Genomic DNA, 5,975 nt, shown 5'->3' on the forward strand with positions numbered 1-5,975 from the left:
TGTGTGAGATCCTGTATGTATTTTTAAAATGCTGTAATTGTAAATATCCTTTTTAGGTCTTAAAAGGATCAAAACTAAAACGCACTGTATAACTCATCACTGGGATTCCTCATCACTGCAGCTGCAGGTTTCAGGCAGTTCCAAACACCAGGGACGTGCACAGGATTTTAGAGGGGCAGGGGCTCAAAGCTGGAAAAGGGCACCCTAAACACTTTTATTTGTCCTTTAAGCAATGCGGAAATTAAGTGAAATTTTTAAATAAAATACTAATGTATAACTACTCAGCTATGATATCTGTGTAGATGAAAGTGACACAATTGTCACTTTTAAAGAAATTATTGTCAACATGTATCTGTTCACTTTTCTCACGGCTGGAGGGACGGAAACCCAAGTGCAGATATGAATCAGGCTGAGACTCAGGAATGCGCTTAGGAGCGATTTAATACTAACAGAAAGTGCCACAAGGTGGGATCACAAAACCACAAAAAACTCCTCAAGAAAGGGAAAACTGCAAAAGGCAAAAAAGGGAACAACTAAGCTCAGAAAAAGGCCAAAGGAAAAAAACAGACCTCAGTGTCGGCTGAGTAGGAAAACCACTGACTTAACAGGGACGCACCGACACTGAGGACTGAGTAGCATCAACTTAAATAAGCATGATTGCAAAGTGAAGGCAGCTGTGCACTCCTCCACAGAGAAGACCAGGCAGGAAAGGGAGGGGCCATCCAGGAGGAGCGACAGCTGACCTGCAAAACACAGAGGCAGTCAGGAAACAGAACAGAAGAAACACCACACTGTGTCAACTTTATCACAGACCAAAAAAACATCATAGCAATAAAACTCTGGTGACTATAAAAGTTGGCACAATGTGTACAGGCATAATCAACATGAATCAAATTTAATACAGATGGTAATATTTTAAACACACACATTGTACAAGGGCCCTACGTGCCTGCCAAACACTGTGATAATAGAAAACCATAGCGGCACAGATTTTTTTCTCCTCAAGCGCTGTTGCAATGTTGGTCACTAAGAGGAAGTGACATAATATTTGCACATGCGCAGACTGATCAGGTAGCCATTACAGATCAGGTAGCAACAGAACAGCGGAAGAGGCGGAGCTTCAGAGGAGCTTCCTGAGTAACCTGGAGTTTGAGGAGCTGCGAACAGCCATGAACTTCTTCTTCTACGATGAAACCAGCACATCTGTTTAGATGTCTTTAACTCCACAACCAGAGCTGAGCAGATATCTACTATGGTTTTTCTGCAGTTATACGTTGTCAGCAACTTTATTAAAGTATCTTTTTAACAAGTTAAAAGATAATGAACTGCTGCTAATGGAAAATTGGTCACCATCCTTTATATCAACAATTAAATCATCATAAAAAAAAACAGGTTGACATTAAAAAATAACTTTAACATCTGGGAGCCTTTGGGTTCAATGGTTTTTGACTTTGAACTTCTCTCACCACTGATTCTGTGTCCCGGGTGACGCAGCAATGACACAGGGAGAAGCAGGATTGCTTCTGGTACAAAGGAAGTCAGAGTCAAAGGAATAATGCAGAGAGACCGCATCAGATTTCTGGTTCTTGGTTCCAGTTCTGAAGGAAACAGTAAACGTGAAGCAGTAAACGATTTTTTTGCAAGGCCGTTCACATTTCCAATTAAATGTGAACTTTTGTGATCTCCTGTGTGACCGTGAAATGACCCAGAAGTGCCCCGCATGTGCAGAAGAGTACTCAACGGTGAACAACGTCACTGGTTGTTTGCGGAATTAGCTAACGTTAGCAATGGATTTCAATTACATTTATTTTCACAAAGGAGCCAGCACAATTACAATCTTCTCATTTTAAGAAGAAAATTAAAAAGGAGGATAGCAAGGTTTTTGCCATGGCGTTTTGTGGAGCAGTGTTAGCCAAGTCGGTACAGAGAAACCTGATGGTGCGGAGTCGCAGCCAGGATTGGTGGGATACTGATGTGAGGAGCCAGGATCGTCTGTACCCGAGCTCGGCCATTTCACTCGAAATATTTTCTTTTTTTTTTTTTTTTTTTACTTTGTTTTTATTGAACGTTTTCAGTTGTCAGCATTTACATACACGGGTCAGCAACCACAACAAACAACAGAACAGACATAACTAACTGCAATTGGGCTGTTTTTCTTATTGTTATTACATTTTTTTTTTTTTTTTTTTTATTAATACCTACACGAAATCCTCTAAACCTTTTATTGGTTTTCCATATAGTTGTACCATTTTTTCCATTTTTTTTTGAAAACGTCTAATTTTAATTTGAGTAGAAATGTCAATTTTTCCACTGAGTAAATGGTCCATATGATCTTCAACCAGTCATCTTTTCCAGGGGGCTCTACTTTGTGCCATTTTTTTGTTATCGTTTTCTTGCTTGCCAAGAGTAATATCCTTACTAGGTAAACATCTTCATTCAGTACAGAGTCTTCAATATTACCCAGATACAGAGTTGTAAACTCGTTTGGCAGGTGATATCCAATAACATTTTTTATGACAGTTGTTACATCATTCCAAAAAGATAGTAATTTAGGACATGACCAGAAAATATGAGTATGATTCCCTTCTTGACCCCCACATTGTCTCCAGCAAGCCTGTAGATTTTTTAGTTGTCTGCTTTTGATTTGGGGCGTTATAAAATACCGTGTGAGATTCTTCCATGCAAATTCCTTCCATATTTGAGAGCTGGTAGAAGAGCACTGTGTGAGACACATTTTAAACCAGTCTTCTTCTGTAATCTTTTGATTAAGCTCAGATTCCCATTTACTTTTAATGTAAAATGATGAACTTTTCCTGTTTTCAGTAAAAGAACGGTAAAAAGATGAGATAACCCTTGTTTTACTGTTTTTATAAGCGTCTAATATTACTTTAGTTATACTGTATCTTTTTTTAGGTTCTAGGTTAGGTTTAATTTCCCTTGTATAAAAGTCCTGAATTTGTAGATATCTAAACAAATCTTGATTTCCCAATCCAAATTTATTTTTTAATTCCCTAAAGCTAAGTAGATTTCCGTCTTTTGTAATAGAGTACCATGCAGTTATGCCATTGTCTATCCAGTGTCTAAATGTTGAATCATATCGGTTTGGTTGAAATTTTGGATCATAAGCAATCCAACTGAGTATTTTTATTTCCTTTTGAAGTTTGTATTCTTTAACTACTTTTTCCCATAGTTTTATTGTGAAGGATGTAATTAAGTCAACATTACTTTGGTCATAGTCAGTACATTTAGCGTCTCCTATAATCGTTTGTATTGGTATGTTTAAGCTTTTAATCTCTATTTCTTTCCACCTTGCTTCATATTCTGGTACACACCAACAGACTAATGGTCTCAGCTGTGCTGCATAAAAATATTCTTTGAGATTTGGTAATGCCAACCCCCCTCTGTCTTTTGATAACTGAAGGGTGGAAAACCTTATCCTAGGTTTTTTCCCATTCCAAATGAATCTAGATATATTTTTATTCCATAAATTAAACTTATGCTGTGGTATTCTTACTGGTAAAGCCTGGAATAGGTAGAGAAATCGTGGGGTGATATTCATTTTAATTATTTTTACTCTAGAGCTGAGATCTAAGGGGTAAGTTGTCCATTTTTGCAGATTTTTTTGCATGTTTTGTTCAATCGGATCAAAATTTGTTTCATATAGTTTGTCAATCTCTTTAGTAAGGATGACCCCCAGATATTTTATTGTCTTACTTTCCCATTTCAAATTGTAACTTTCTTTAATCTGTTTAGACGGAGAGTAGTTTAGTGTAAGAATTTGGGTTTTATCTATATTAATTTTAAATCCGGAATAGTGACCAAATACTTTCAAAAAGTCCATCAGTATGGGAAGCTCGTTGTCTGGGTTCTTGAGAAAAATTATTATGTCATCTGCAAAGAGGCCAATTATGTGCTTTGTGTTGCTTATCTCTATTCCTTCGAGGGCTTCGTGTTGTCGCAGAGCTTGTGCTAATGGTTCGATGTATAATGCAAAGAGAGTTGGGCTTAAACAACAGCCTTGTCTTGTGCCCCTTTCTAATTTAATTCTATTTGACAGATTTCCATTTACTTTTATTCTTGCTGTTGGGGCTTGGTATAATGCTTTAATAATTTTAATAGAATTCTCCTCAAATCCAAACTTTTTAAGGACCAAGTATAAAAATTCCCAGCTAACACTGTCAAAGGCCTTTTCTGCATCTAGGCTAATAAGTGCAGATTTAATTCCCTTCATTTGTACATGGTTAATGATATGTAGACTTTTCCTAATATTGTCTTGTGTCTGGCGTCCTTTAATGAAACCCGTCTGGTCTTCATCTATTAGATCAGATACAAAAAGTTCAAATCTTTTGCTTAATATTGATGTATATATTTTAAAGTCTACATTCAAAACAGAAATTGGTCTGAAGTTTTTGCATAATTTTGAATCCTTCCCTTCCTTAGGGATAAGAGAAACCACTGCTTCCTGCCATGAAGGGGGGATAGTTCCTTCCTTTAAAGTCCAATTAAGGCATCTCAGCAGTAAAGGTGACAGGTCACTTTCAAACAGCTTATATATTTCAGAAGGGAACCCATCACTACCGGGTGCCTTGCAGGTCTTTAATTTTCCAATAGCTAATCTAATTTCTTCTGTCCTAATTTCTGATTGTAATACTCTGTTTTGCATTTCTCCTATTGATGGTAAATCAAGTGAGTTAAGAAAGCTAGTTACATCGTCTGCACTTGCTAGTGAGGGCTTTGAATATAAATCTTTGTAGAAATTCTGAAAAATTTCTAGTATTTCCTCTGGATCATCTGTTAATTTGTCTGTTTCGGGTTTTTTGATACTAGTTACTGTATTATTAGATTGTTGTTTTCTTAATCGTCTTGCTAACAATTTGTTTGCCTTTGGGCCGGAATCATGATACATTTGTCTAACAAACCTTGTTTTCTTTTCAATTTCTTCACTTAAAATGTCATTTATTTCTGTCCTTAGTGTTTTAATTTGTTGCAAGATGGTTTGAGATTGACTTTGCTTATGTTGTTTTTCTAAGTTGTTTAAAATTGCCACTTTCTGGTTGTATTTATCCTTTTTTTCTTTATTTTGTGCCGATGTAATGGCAATTAAATTTCCTCTCAAGACTGCTTTTAACGTATCCCACAGAATATTGGGGTTTACCTCACCATTGTCATTTTCTTCAATAAATCTTTTAATTGTGTTTTTTATTTGTTCCTTCACAGTTTCCTTATTTAAAATTCCTATGTTTAATCTCCACAAAGTATTTATCTTTTTCCTGTCTATATTAATTGTTAAAAAGACCGGGCTATGGTCAGAGACATTCGTTGTACCAATTTCACAAGCTTTCACTCGATATTTATCCCATGTGTTCATTAAAAAGTAGTCAATTCTAGAATAAACCGAGTGTGACCCAGAATAGTATGTATAGTCTTTTTCTAATGGGTGTATTTCTCTCCAGACATCAATAACTCCCATTTCCTCTAGAGTTGTGTTGATAAATCCTGCCAAAGGTTTATGCTGGTTCCGTACACTTGTAGTGTCTAGGCTCTTCAGAGTTACATTTAAGTCTCCCCCGCATATCAATATGCCTTCTGCCTCATGTGCAATTACGTCAAATAAAGATTTGTAAAGTGTTTTTTTACTTCCAGGGGGGGCATATATGTTTATCATTGTGATTAGTTCGTTTTGCAATTTCCCTTTAACCATTACATATCTTCCGCATTTGTCTTTTATCTCTTTACTACATTCAAATTGTATGGAGTTCGTTATAAGAATAGCGACTCCTCTTTTCTTGTTTGATTCATTGGAGCTATAAAAGGTGTTTCTGTATCCCATTTGTTTAAACTTGTTGTGTTCTTGATCATTTAGCTTTGTCTCTTGTAGAAATAATATCTGTGCATTTTCTTTCTTTAACATTGAGATGACTTTTTTCCTTTTAATGGGATTATTTAGACCATTCACATTAAGTGTAACCATTTTT

At 36.1% G+C, this 5,975-nt stretch overlaps 1 long non-coding RNA gene across 1 annotated transcript; it reads right to left on the reverse strand.

Annotated features, from left to right (window-relative positions):
- Positions 1 to 423: 423 nt before the first annotated feature.
- LOC144992095 (uncharacterized) lies at positions 424 to 1,687 on the reverse strand. The gene is made up of 2 exons (XR_013655893.1): positions 1,467 to 1,687; positions 424 to 743 (listed from the first exon to the last, which is right to left on the reverse strand). It is a non-coding gene; the product is annotated as an uncharacterized LOC144992095 (long non-coding RNA).
- Between the last annotated feature and the right edge of the window lie 4,288 nt (positions 1,688 to 5,975).

The sequence above is a fragment of the Oryzias latipes genome, chromosome 5 (assembly GCF_053564925.1).
Source record: "Oryzias latipes strain Hd-rR chromosome 5, Olatipes_Hd-rR_3.1".
Classification (NCBI taxonomy): Eukaryota; Metazoa; Chordata; class Actinopteri; order Beloniformes; family Adrianichthyidae; genus Oryzias; species Oryzias latipes.